We start from the raw sequence: 15,461 nt of genomic DNA, 5'->3' as shown, positions 1-15,461 counted from the left end.
CCCCCCCAAAAGGCAGTGTCTTCGTGTAAGAGCAGACGGAAAGTTTTCTGGGTCATTCAAGGTAAAAACCGGTACGAAACAGGGTTGTGTTATGGCACCTGTGCTCTTTGCCATCTTCTTTTCAATCATGCTCGAGCATGCTTTTCAAGATTACACGCAAGGTTTCCATTTTGAGTTTAGAACTACTGGGGGTCTTTTTAATCATCAAAAATTCAAACCTAAAACACTAACAAGAATCAGAATGGTCGTGATTTTCTTTTGACAAACGATGCTGCACTCGTGGCCACTTCATTTTAAGAAGCACAAAAATTAGTTGACAAGTTTTCCCATAACGCAAAAGCATTTGGTTTGACGATTATTATTGAAAAGACAGAAGTTATCTACCAACCCCCCCAATTGCTGCAAGGTGGTGTGAATATTCCGAGACCAGAATATGTGGAACCGCCTCAGAAAATCTTAGTGAATAGACAGCCTCTAAAGTATTTTAAATCCTTTGCATATCTCGGAAGTAAGGTGAATTCGTCAAGATCAATTGATGATGAGATATTGAGAAGAATTTCAAAGGCGACCCATGCCTTCGGCAAACTGCGGTCAAGAGTATGGAATGAAAGAGGTTTGACTCTAAAGACAAAAATCTCAGTTTATCGTGCAGTGATTGTTTCGATACTCCTGTATGGATCGGAAGCCTGGACCCCATGGCGTAGGCAGATTGAGCAACTAGATACATTCCATAAGCGTTGCCTTCTAAGTATATGAGGATTAACATGGAAAGACAAGGCCCCTAACTCGGGATTGTTTGCTAGGTGCGACATTCTAAGTATTGACGCCTTCCTGATGAAGTCGCAGCTTCGGTGGGCTGGTCACCTTGTTCGCATGGATGAAAACCGTCTTCCTAAGCAAATAGCAAACAGTCAACTGAAAGAGGGTAATCGAAACGTGGGTCGTCCATTTCTGAGGTACAGGGATTGTTTCTTATCGTTGAGCAATTCATATGTAATAAAGTCGGTCTAGTTAGCTTATAAGCACAGATCGTCAGATAATGATTATATCATTCTGACTAACGTTAAAAACTTTTAATAAATAGTAATGTTTAAATTGCAACAGTGTTTCACGCGGTTGAGGGTTCGGGTCCTTGCTAATGAAGCCAGTCATGACCTCTGTTGCCGGGTTCGAATCTCTCGACTGGCGTTAATCGTGACACCATGCACTGATAATTCCCAAAAGGATGAACCGCTACTGTATGAAGGTATATACTAATTATCATAGTAAATAACAATAATAATAATAAAAATAAAAATAATAATAATAATAATAATATATATATATATATATGATTACTTTATTTTATCACATAAATTAATATATGAAAATATAATTTTCTGCGTAATTTCTGCTTAAAAATTGATCAATACATAGGTAGACCTAGGTAGTATGTTATGAAAATATATATGGCAATTAAGCTACGCAGAATACTCCGCGTCTCGTTCTCTTGTGAATTCTTACGAAAGGTTAACGCGGAATATTCTGTGTAGCTTTATTTTCATATATAATTGTATCTATTTATCTATCTATCTATATATCAATTTATCTATCTATCTATTGATCGACCCATCTATCTATCTACTTATCTTACTACCTATCTATCTATCTTTATATATATATATATATATATATATATATATATATATATATATGTATGTACACATACACACACACACACATATATATATATATATATATATATATATATGAGAATGCGCATTCGTAAACCTATGATATGCAAGTTTATTCCGTTGTTTTCACCTGCCTAGCATTAATAAATTTACGTGGTGATGTTTGCAAGTTTTTTAACACTTTCCCGGAATTTCTCCGTACAAAACAATATCAATCGAGTTTCGCCGTGAGCAGCATCAATTCGTGGATGCAATTTCTGTTAACCTCACACGTGCGCAACACAACTGTAAAATACAAAGCAGCAAATGAAGATTGAACAAAGTGAAATAATAAATAATATCATTGGCAAATGAGGAAACACATGAATGAAAGAAGTGTTTGCGCGCTTTCGGCAATCACTTCTCACAATTTTAATAAGAGAATGGCATATGTTGTATGGAATTAAAAAAATAGAAGATGTATTATGTAAAAAATACAATGAAACAATGCAAAAATATATATCCATGCGGGTGTATATATATATATATATATATATATATATATATATATATATATATATATATATAATAATTTTTTACTATAATAATTATTAAATACCTACAGACACTAGTGTTTCATCCTTTCGAGAATCTTCAGTGCAGGGTGTCACGATTAATACGAGTGGAACGATTCGAACCCCGCATCACGATAGATCTCTGGCTCGATTTAGCGAAGACCTAATTCATTCTGCTACCGTTAACAACGTAAAATAACGTCGATTTTATACACTTTAATTTTAAATGTTCATTTACGTCAGTCAGACAGTGATCTAATCGTTATACGATGATCTATGCATAAGAGCTAAATTGACCGACTTTAATTCAACTGAAAGTGCTCAACGATAAGAAACGAATTTTTTAAAGGAGCTGTCATAATTATTTTTTTTACTATAATAATTATTAAATATCCACAGCCACTCTTTCGGGAATCTTCAGTGCAGGATGTCCTGATTAATACCAGTCGAACGATTCGAACCCCGCATCACGAGACATCACTGGCGCGATTTAGCGAAGACCTAATCCATTCGGTTACCATTAACCACGTGAAATAACGTCGAATTTAAACATTTTAATTTTAAATGTTCATTTACGTCAGTCGGAAAGTGATCTACTCCTTATATGATGATCTATGCATAAGAGCTAAATCGACCGACTTTAATTCAACTGAAAGTGCTCAACGATAAGAAACGATTTATATATATATGAAATAAAAATTGCAATTTTATTCACCAAAATGCTCCAATATGGTAAAATTAAAGTATATTATAAATATTAAAGAAATAATATTTATAAAGTTATCTCAGCCAGATGTAAAACTCGATAAAACAAAATAGGAAATAGAGCTTATAATATGAGCAAACGGTTAATAAAATATGTTAAAAACACTTTAAAATGAGTTAAAACATTTAATCTGAAAAGGAAACACTAGATAAATGGATAGTCCTTAATCCGCGGAGTTTAGAAGAAATATTTTCCTTCTCAGCAGAGCGTAGGAAGTAGCAAAATGCGGGATCGAATTTTGCATGCAGAAGTATTTGATGAAACAACATATCAAATATCTTACTTGAAAACAAAAAAAAAAAGTGAAGCAGAGGGAATATAGTGAAGAAAAAGGTGATTACAACTGAATGGATAGTCTGGTGGAAAATAAAAAATCCAGTGACGGTAAAATACAAATGTAAAACTTAAAGAAAATTAAAAGAATTTCCATTTGTACAAGTAAAATCCAAAGAAACCGTAATTAGTAGATGGTCCATAATAATCCAAAGGCAGTAATCCATAGAATAATTCACAAAAATGTGTACAAGGAAAAAAGAAACGATTCCAATAATATTAATAAAAGAAAAATAAGATATGCTTTTCACTCTACTTCTGATATATATATATATATATATATATATATATATATATATATATATATATATATATCTCAGAAGTAGAGTGAAAAGCATATATATACTTATATATAAACATATATATATATATATATATATATATATATATATATATATCCCGACGTTGTGCGGGTGTGAACGATTATCAGCGAAGGTTTCATACTCTTCTATTTCTCTTCTGATCTATATCAATGTCATAGTCTATTTCTCAAGCAAATTCATTGATTGCCTACTGAAATAAGGACCCCATCGCAGTGCACCTGGAGACTGCTTTACATGCCTCTCACAGTAAATTAGTCCACTATAATTGTAGTCTACTGTGGAGAACTCTAGAGAACCCCCCGTTTATTTAATAAAAGAATTATATATATATATATATATATATATATATATATATATATATATATATATATATATATACATATATATATATATAACTACTTAATTTACACACATAAAATTAATATATGAAAGTATGGATTTATGCCTAAACTAAAGTGCTCACTACGTAGGTAGAGCTAGGTAGTTAGTTATAAAATATATATGGACATTAAGCTACACTGAATTATCCGCGTTTAATCCACGCTAGGATTCTTCAGGCTTATGCGCAAAGCCTGAAGTATCCTAGAGTGGATGAAACGCGAGATATTCAATGTAGCTTAATCGCCATATATATTTTATAATTAACTAAATATATATATATATATATATATATATATATATATATATATATATATATATATATATATATATATATGGACTTGCACTAACGTTTGTAATACAAGTCAAGAATCTTGAATTGTGCTTTAAACACAAACAGTCATTAAAACGCGCCCCTGATATATTAAAGAACTTACTGCTGATTTTATTTGCCGGACTTTTAAGTGTGTATGTTAATAAATTTTCTCCAATGTACTTGTATTTGAGATTCTTTGTAAGGTGGAAAATGTAGCCAACATTTTCTGTTCTTTCTTTCATCGGATTATTTAAATAATGTATTAACCTTACACATTTTAAAACAAAACCTAGCTAATAAAACTTCTAAGAAAGTAAATTACATTCGTGCTAAATTTCATAAGAATATATATATGCAGTTATGTTGTTGATGTTTTAAACGATATTAAGGTTATTTTTGTTGATGTTTTAAACGGTATTATGGTTACTGTATCCACCTTGGAGATCCGGTGTTTTCTTAGAAAGTCCCCCTCTTTTTATTTTGACGTATTTCTTTCTTTATTATTTTTAAAAGACACTAATCCATCTACACGCGTGTTTGGGGCCGTTTAAAAATAATAAATAAATAAATACGTCAAAATAAAATGAGGACGAATTTCTGAGAAGTCACCGGATCTCCGATGTGGGAACAGTATCGTTTAAAACATCAACAACAAAACAACGTAAATAGATAAACGATAAAAACGAAGCAGTAGTATGTGTCATATTGATTTAGGCGCTTGATTGAAATACATAAGATCCGGGGTTCGAGTCCTAATAACAGTCAAGCTACGCTGATACGGCTAAGCCACGAAACACGCGTGTACGTAGATTTCTGTTTTTAAAAAATAATATATATATATATATATATATATATCTTTATATATATATATATATATATATATATATATATACATATATATATATATATATATATATATATATATATATAAGCTCGCGATTTGTTTACAAACAAACGTTTGAGCCCTCTACGAGTAGCGGACGAATGTTTATTTAAATAATCGTTCGGATTGGTTAATTTCGGCCACCGATTCCGTAGTCATGTGGGTAGGACTGCCGACTGTCATCACGACGGTTCTAGGTTCGATCCTCGGCTTGGGAGAGGTGTTAGTCTAGCGGCACTGATGAGTTGTGATACAACGAAACAGGTCTGTATGTCGATGACTAAAAATATATTTTATAAAGCTCCCCTCTTTGGTAGAGCACTCTCGAAAATTATCTTACTCGCTGCTTAATTTAGCTGAAATAATGCGAAGCTCGCGATTTGTTTACAAACAAACGTTTGAGCCCTCTACGAGTAGCGGACGAATGTTTATTTAAATAATCGTTCGGATAGGTTAATTTCGGCCACCGATTCCGTAGTCATGTGGGTAGGACTGCCGACTGTCATCACGACGGTTCTAGGTTCGATCCTCGGCTTGGGAGAGGTGTTAGTCTAGCGGCACTGATGAGTTGTGATACAACGAAACAGGTCTGTATGTCGATGACTAAAAATATATTTTATAAAGCTCCCCTCTTTGGTAGAGCACTCTCGAAAATTATCTTACTCGCTGCTTAATTTAGCTGAAATAATGCGAAGCTCGCGATTTGTTTACAAACAAACGTTTGAGCCCTCTACGAGTAGCGGACGAATGTTTATTTAAATAATCGTTCGGATTGGTTAATTTCGGCCACCGATTCCGTAGTCATGTGGGTAGGACTGCCGACTGTAATCACGACGGTTCTAGGTTCGATCCTCGGCTTGGGAGAGGTGTTAGTCTAGCAGCACTGATGAGTTGTGATACAACGAAACAGGTCTGTATGTCGATGACTAAAAATATATTTTATAAAGCTCCCCTCTTTGGTAGAGCACTCTCGAAAATTATCTTACTCGCTGCTTAATTTAGCTGAAATAATGCGAAGCTCGCGATTTGTTTACAAACAAACGTTTGAGCCCTCTACGAGTAGCGGACGAATGTTTATTTAAATAATCGTTCGGATAGGTTAATTTCGGCCACCGATTCCGTAGTCATGTGGGTAGGACTGCCGACTGTCATCACGACGGTTCTAGGTTCGATCCTCGGCTTGGGAGAGGTGTTAGTCTAGCGGCACTGATGAGTTGTGATACAACGAAACAGGTCTGTATGTCGATGACTAAAAATATATTTTATAAAGCTCCCCTCTTTGGTAGAGCACTCTCGAAAATTATCTTACTCGCTGCTTAATTTAGCTGAAATAATGCGAAGCTCGCGATTTGTTTACAAACAAACGTTTGAGCCCTCTACGAGTAGCGGACGAATGTTTATTTAAATAATCGTTCGGATAGGTTAATTTCGGCCACCGATTCCGTAGTCATGTGGGTAGGACTGCCGACTGTCATCACGACGGTTCTAAGTTCGATCCTCGGCTTGGGAGAGGTGTTAGTCTAGCGGCACTGATGAGTTGTGATACAACGAAACAGGTCTGTATGTCGATGACTAAAAATATATTTTATAAAGCTCCCCTCTTTGGTAGAGCACTCTCGAAAATTATCTTACTCGCTGCTTAATTTAGCTGAAATAATGCGAAGCTCGCGATTTGTTTACAAACAAACGTTTGAGCCCTCTACGAGTAGCGGACGAATGTTTATTTAAATAATCGTTCGGATAGGTTAATTTCGGCCACCGATTCCGTAGTCATGTGGGTAGGACTGCCGACTGTCATCACGACGGTTCTAGGTTCGATCCTCGGCTTGGGAGAGGTGTTAGTCTAGCGGCACTGATGAGTTGTGATACAACGAAACAGGTCTGTATGTCGATGACTAAAAATATATTTTATATATATATATATATACAGGTAAACGATACACACGCACATATATGTAAGCGAGTGTATGTGTTACGAAAATATATGTGGCACTTAAGGTACGCTATTGTATTCACTTGAAAAATACAGCTAAATTATTATGCATATATATATATAAATATATATATATATATAAACATATATGTGTTTGTTTGTGTAAACATAGATGTACATACATACATAAATCTCGAATGTACTGTGTTTAAAACATCCATATACATATTTTGTTGGAATTTATATATATATATATTTATACATATATATATATGTATATATATATATATATATATATATATATATATATATATATATATATATATAAACTAAACCAAATAAGGAGTTATAGCGCAATTCATTCATTTGCTGTGAAAAATCCGTCGTCGGGATTTTGGTTAAGGGAAAATGTTAAGTGTTTTCTACAATATGGATAACACACACACACACACACACACACACGCACACACACACATCTATATATATGCCTGTCTATATATACATATATGAACATGCAAATAAAAACAAATATAATAGAGCACTTAAAAATGTCTTAACACAATGTACCTTTTGAGCGATACAAAGGCGATATTTCCTATTTCATTTTTACAGCGCTTCATTATTTTTTCTCAAGAGCCTGGCATAAATATGCTTAGACCTGTGATAAGAGCCTCAGCTATTATCGACTGATGTACGACAAATCTTTAATAAAACCCTTCGGATCTTGCATTTGAGTTGAAGCTTAAGTGTGTGGAATTTTCTGAGCGCTTTAGAATCTTAAAAAAATAATCATTAATATATATTAAATGTTGTATGCCACGTTATTTATTGAAATAAATTTAGTAAACATCTTATTTTAAAGAGGGGCTGCGTTTACCTGATTGTTATAGAAATCATTTCCTCTCTGTTTCAAAAGTAAATGTATTATATATTGTAGGAGATATGCATAGCAGTTATATTTAAGTGCATATAACGATATGGCGATGGTTTTATATATATATATATATATATATATATATATGTGTATATATATATGTGTGTGTATGCATATATATATATATATATATATATATATATATATATATATATAGGGAGAGAGGAAGAAAGAGATATAAAAACGAATCAATCCGTGTAATATGTTCATAAACGTTTCATCTTTATTTCTAGACGAAACGTTGACTTTACGAAACGTTTAATTTCTTTTTATTTATTTATCCTGTTTACAGGTAATTAAATAATTCATTCTCGTTATATGTGTATATATATATATATATATATATATGTATATATACATATATATATACATCTGTATATATATACATATATCGTATGTATATATATACATATGTGTGTGTATATATACATATATATATATATATATATATATATATATATATATATATATATATCGTTTATCTCTACGTCACACAAAGCAATGCTATTTATTGATACGATTGCCAGTGGACTGCTGGATATGTATGTAAGATCTCTTAACATTTGTAGATACGCATTAATTACAATATCCCAACAGGATTTTACTTGAAAGACCCGTCGCCCTTTCACACCTATTTCACATGTTGATCTATTGTTGGCTAATACCAAATCAAAAATCTAGTTTATAAAATGAAAGTTTTAGAATGTTATATCGGGCTTACTGTCAAGACATTAAAATCTTTTAGAGTCAGTCTCGATTATTTCCCACAAGCCTTCTCTCCGTCGACAAAAATATTTAATTATTGGATTTGTTAAGGCTATCAATTTTATCATTCTTATATCACCTCTATTTTATTCGTACATACAATTTGTATTATTTATATATGTTTCAAAGTATATAAAACTTATATAAAGTTTATTATTTATAAGGAAGATTTTTGAATCAAATACAATTTGTATATAACACACCGAGTACGTGTTAAGAAAATGATTAACCTATATATATATATATATATATATATATATATATATATATATATATATATACTAGCAAATGTACCCGTCGTTGACTTGGTTAAAAAAACAACCTACAGAAAATGGAATTTTATTTATGAAAGTATGATAGGTTATGAAAAGGAAGGGGTGTAAATGATAGCTTCGAATTTGGGGTTATTAACACCAAAGCAAAATATGATGAAAGTAAAAATAAAATATATAAACCCCATAATTGATTATACCATACCTGTTCACACTGAAACACTTATCACACTATTCTGTGGATCTATATTAAAAAACTTGTAAAACTTTGTGTCCCATTTCCATTCTCTGGACATGAGGCGCGAACGAACACCCCCTAATTTTATCATACCATATTTCTTCAAACTGAAACATAATTATCAAAGTATACTTACACAGATAGCTATAAAAAGTCTTTATAAATGTGTCTGCCTATTTCCATTCCATGGAGGCCAGACGCGAACGCAGACCCCACAATTTTATTATACCACCCCTACTTAAGTTAAAACATATTTATCAAAGTATTCTTATGTACATCTATATCAAAAACACTTGTGAACGTTTTAGTTTTTAATTTTTAATTTTTTTTATTTCCATACTTTGTGGACCAGGCGCTAACGCACACCCCACAATTTTAATGAGCCACCGTTCTGCCAGATAAAACATACCGATTCCTGTGTCTCGATACATCTTCAATCATTATATGTAATTATTTTTTTTTTAAAATATTCAACCATATATGAGCCTATTCGTTACCACACCCACACAGACACAGCCATTCAGCTTTTTATTATAGATATATAATTTATATATATATATATATATATATATTATATTCTTGATAGAAGCTCTTTTATTTATTAAGCATTCGAATTTAATTTTAATACATAAATAAATATATGCTTTAAATGCACATACACATAGAGAGAGAGAGAGAGAGAGAGAGAGAGAGAGAGAGAAAAAGTAAAAGAGTGGGAGAGAGCGATAATGAGTTATGAAAAGTTAGAACCAAAATTATGTCCATCAACAGTTTGTGTTTATTTCAAAACTTATTATTATAGTATTAAATCCCATAGCTTAAATAAATAATCTTACATGTGACTGTAAAGGAAACTGATAGTACCTAATTATTATTGAAAATAAATTAAATGAAACCGAAATAAAATTTAAAACAAATTAAGTAAATTAACTTGAAATGATATATCAAATATAACAATAAATACGTTCTATTAAAATAACGACTTGATAAACTATTTTTACATAGATTTTCTTGTATGTATTAAGCAAATGACAGTATTTATTGAATATAGATTTTTTTTCATAAATTGTATATATTGACATTATGCTAAAATTAAGGTGTATATTAGTCTGTTTTCAGTTTGAACCCGAATTTGTGAAGCTACGTACATTTTGCTTAAAAATATAAAGTAAATTATGGACAAACATAGAAGAATACAACTTTATACTAATACAAGATTTAAGTAAGCAGACACGCTCAGGCACTCCAGATGATTGTATAATTATAAATATACAACAATTAACAACACGTATGTTTCAATCGGGACCAGCCATGTGTTCTTTGCTATAAGCCTAACCTTATATTTTCTAAAGAGGGATATAGCGTCTTACTGCGCATCGAGAGATATAGAGAATGATATGGGTATAATTAAGTGTTGGGACGATTATTCGAAATTAGGATCGGAAATCGGAAAGATCAGAACATTTTCGGATATCGGAATCGTTATCATACACGCACAAGACATCTGACTATTGTCCAGAGCTTATGTTTAAAATCTCATTAACCATGTCTGCTACTAATATTAAATTGATAATTATTTATTTATTTTAAGCTATTGCTAACAGTTAAATCAATATAATTCCCTAAAAGTCTAGGTTTATGTTTGAAAACATAAGCGCATATTACATGAGTTTACGGAAATTTAAAAATTAGTACAAGTTTAGCTAAATATTTAGAGATTTTAAAAGTATTAGAAGCAGAACCGGAAACTGTAACGGAATCTGTTATTTTAAACAATACGTATGTGTATCGAAACCAGAGAAATATTGGAATCGCCTCATCATCCTGGAAGCAAGTACCTTTTGACATAAAGTTTTAGAGTAATCTGTAGAATCTATGGTAAATAGGTATATGACAAGGGGCGTTCTTTTCGTTATTTTGACTCTCGAGTATATATAAGTTAATATCTTAGGGGTTCTTGATAGATTCATGTGGTTCTTGATAGATTAGCTGTCTACCTGTGTCGGATATATACGAGAGAGTCAAAACAATAACCTCATACCATAGCCTTAAATATTAAACAGTGTTTCCTCTCCTAAGAGAGGTGGTTTAAGGCAGAAAAGCGAATAAATCCCTTCTTGTCTTAAACGGTCTCCTTGTTTTTTTTTGTGTTTTTTTTTCATGATGTGTAAGTAGAATTATAAGCAGCGGCAGAAAATTAAAAGTATGGGGCCAATGAATGTCAAGATTTCTGAACGTGCGTGTATTTTAAATAACCGCTACTTTCTACATATAATTTCTTTAAAGAAGAGACATATATATATATATATATATATATATATATATATATATATATATATATATGTGTGTGTGTGTGTGTGTGTGTGCGTGTATATATGTGTGTATGTATATATATATATATATATATATATATATATAAAGTGTTTTCCCTTTTAAAAATGGGCAATATTAATAAATCATGTTTCATTTTGGGGAATTTTAAAATAAAATTATTGGTGTGACAGCTGTCAACATTTTCTCAAAATAAATATTTTTTACAGTTAATTTAAATGATTTACTTGAAATAAAATGTCTAGATCATAGGTTAACGAGACTTTACATTTATACACTGTTTTATATAGATGATCTCATGAATAGATTAAATTAACTACTATAAAATAAATATATTCCATCTCTTTTATCACTTTAAGTGTGGAAGACGAGATCCGGGCTCTGGTTGTTACAACACTGAAAGAAGTATCTGAGTTTACGTATCTGGGCAGCAACATGATTTCCACATAGAGAGATATTGAAATCCGCATCTCAAATGCATGGGCGTCATTGGATGGGCTGCGTTCAATATTACTTCACGGCTAACTGACAAACTCAAAGGCAGTTTTTAATAGCAGTGGTAGAGGCTGTCTATGATTACACAGTCTGGGCACTCACTAAAATTTTGGAAAGAAAACTAGACGGCACATACACTCGTATGATATTAACATTAGTTAATATATCTTGGCAAAATCCTCTCACGAAGCAGCAACTTTATGGCAAGCTACCTGACATATCTAACACCATCGAGGAGAGACGCATACGTTTATCTTGGTCACTGTCTGAGTAGCAAGCCTGAATTAGTGAGCGATGTATTTCTATGGACTCCAGGATACGGACGCGCAAGCAAAGTACGACCTTGATCCACGTACTTGCAACAAATAGCACACGACTCAACTGTTTACCTGAAGATCTGAGGCCGCTGATTAAAGAGCAGAAACTCTGGAGAAGAAGAGTCTTATTGGTCCGCACATGGATCCCGCCCATTATGATAAACAATATTGATATAATGATAATTAACCTCATCTTTACAGTCATTATCTTATTTTCAACCATGTTTCATACTACATTAAAATAAATATAACGCATATTTTCGACTCGTTAAAACAACATAAATCAGGAAAACACGTATACAGTTTTTTTTACAAGCCATTGTTAGTGTCTCTTATATATGGTGTAACTTAAATTATGAACAGGAAATATTGTAGAACTTTATGCTTTCCATTAAATGAAGACTCTGGTATAAAAAATTGCTATTCTATGGTTTAGCCAGGTTTATACTTTTCGTTCTTGAAAATATGTAAAACTAGCAGAGAGACTCGACGTTGCCCGGGATTGAATGATGATCAACGAATATTTCACACTCCTATATTTTTATTGTCATAGAAATCCGTGAAATCGCCCGGGAAGAACCTTCACATGCCTTCATGCAGTAATTTAGTCCAAAACATATGTTATTGTGCAGTGCAAACTAGAGAACCTACTGTTGTATTCTTAAAATTATTTTATATAAACTTCTTTCAAGTTAATGAAAAACACATGAAGAAATGTACGTGCGGAATTTGAACCTTCAGACGACGCCATACCAAAAAACAACAACAACAAAAACAAAACCCGCTCTAAACTTACGGTAGAATTTCCACGGCCCGTTGTTCTATCGTTCTTGCTAAGGGATAACATGGAAAAAATGGCTTTACAAATGATATATAAATTAAAATAACGGTTTCGATTATGAATTATCGGTAATCATTTGGGATATTCTGAGATGCACCTTAATTAAGATAACTCCCAGACTTATACACGAAAGTTCTGTAAATTTTAAAGAAAATCTTTCAGCCCCTTCGGAGTTTATAATGAACGAACTCACACAATGAGGCAAAGTTACATTTATATGATTGTACAGATAGAGAAAGAGAGAGAGAGAGAGTGAGAGAGAGAGATGAGGATAGAGTTGTAGATTAAACGCTATGCTTAAAGCATCTGAAACAAATAAAATTCATGACATATTATATATTGGTCTCGAATAATTATAAATCAATCTAATAAAAATTGATATTTTAATTATTTAGAATGTAGGGTTGTATCCATGTGATGATTATTAAAACAAATAAAATTATTCTAAAGTAAATGAAATTTGAAAAAAAAATATTTATCAATTGGTATTTTTTCAGATATCAGAGTATTCTTATCGTTATGTAGATCACGTTTAAAGTTTATATGTAGATAAAAAAAATATTTAACGTTAAATGAACTGTTTGCAGCACTTGTTGTTAAATCAATATTGAAAGTAGAGCATAGTGTAAAAAGTTACCTGCCAATGGCAAAGGTATATTTGTAAATAATGTTACACTTTTGCGTTTTGTGTTCTACATAAGTAGCACCTTCCTTCTATCATTTTTACATATGACTGTTTAAATATCTATAACCCATATTACGATTACTAAAGTCTATGAGCTGTGTTATAAATTAATCATGATTAATATATGTAAATGTAAATACCAGGCAGGTGTATTTTTTGTGTATAAATGCATTTAGTTTATTAAAAATTCGAATTTTCAGCTTGTAATCAGCACTTTCATCATGGAAATACGGATAGAGGGTCTTTATACGCGTCATAATTGTATTAGCTTAGTTCGAAGTTAATGCCATTTTTGGACGTCCGACTACATACATAAAAACGACATTACTTTTGCACCAAATTTGGTAAGCGCTCAAATATACTGAAAGATCGAGATATTAATGTCCGATCCAGCTGATAGACACCGGTCATGCTCACGTGCGTAAAAACACAAGAAAAAGCGCCGGCTGTATATGGGAATTAGAAATATGACGGTTAAACAATCAGACTAATGAAAATTATTTTTATTTTATTCAAGGAGAAAAACCTACAATTTCTGATTTTTCACCTGTCATAATTTCAATTTTTCCTCCCTATTTTACATTTTTAAAAAGATAAATGCCATCATTTGCATCTGGCGAGGATGGCGAAAGACGTCTAGGGTACAAAAGTGTACTTTTTTTTCTATCATATGTAAATTTTCACCCCCAAATATACTCTTCAAAATGTCCTCTGTTCGTATATACCAATTGCAATGGATTAAAATATATTTCTCATACATAAAGTATTTTCTTAATGAAAACGATCGTTTTTCTGTAAATTTGGCAAATTTTAGAACTGTCTAAGCTCAATGAATAACTTTTTTTTTATTGTGTCCCTAGCATATATAGTGTAGAATAAAAAAAACCCAAGTTCTAAATAACAAGATTTCTCCGTTGGTTATTCATTACATTTCTAAAGATATATATTAAATATTGTTTCGTATTGCGACTAAAAAATCTGCAAAATTATTTTTATTATAATTATATAAGTACGGTATAATCACATTGAAACACCGGTTCCCGTCAGATCACCGAAGTTAAGCAACGTTGAGCCTGGCTAGTACCAGATGGGTGACCATTTGGTAATTCTAGGCGCTGTATGTGCTTTCCGCTTATCTCGGCATTGTTTCCAGTCGTCCTGAATCTCAATTTGCCACTGGTATTCAACAATGTTGACTACAGAGAGGTGTGGTTGAGGATTGCGTAACTCTTGCCACAAAAATTTCACGCGCAGGCACCCTTACCGTGGGTATCCATAGTCTGTCAAGACTGAAGGAAGCCTTTATAATTGTATATATTAATGAATATTCGCATTAACACCGTGAGTGTATATATATATATATATATATATATATATATATATATATATATATATATATATATATATACATCTCTTGAGAAGGT

At 32.0% G+C, this 15,461-nt stretch overlaps 1 pseudogene; it reads left to right on the top strand.

Annotated features, from left to right (window-relative positions):
- The first annotated feature begins 15,044 nt into the window (after nt 1–15,044).
- On the top strand, nt 15,045–15,161 carry LOC145259420 (5S ribosomal RNA; annotated as a pseudogene).
- The last annotated feature ends 300 nt before the right edge of the window (nt 15,162–15,461 follow it).

This window comes from Euprymna scolopes, chromosome 34, assembly GCF_053919585.1.
Source record: "Euprymna scolopes isolate OS-2025 chromosome 34, ASM5391958v1, whole genome shotgun sequence".
Taxonomy (NCBI): domain Eukaryota; kingdom Metazoa; phylum Mollusca; class Cephalopoda; order Sepiida; family Sepiolidae; genus Euprymna; species Euprymna scolopes.
Note: the sequence above shows the minus strand (reverse complement) of the source record. Positions and strands in the feature narration are given on the sequence as shown.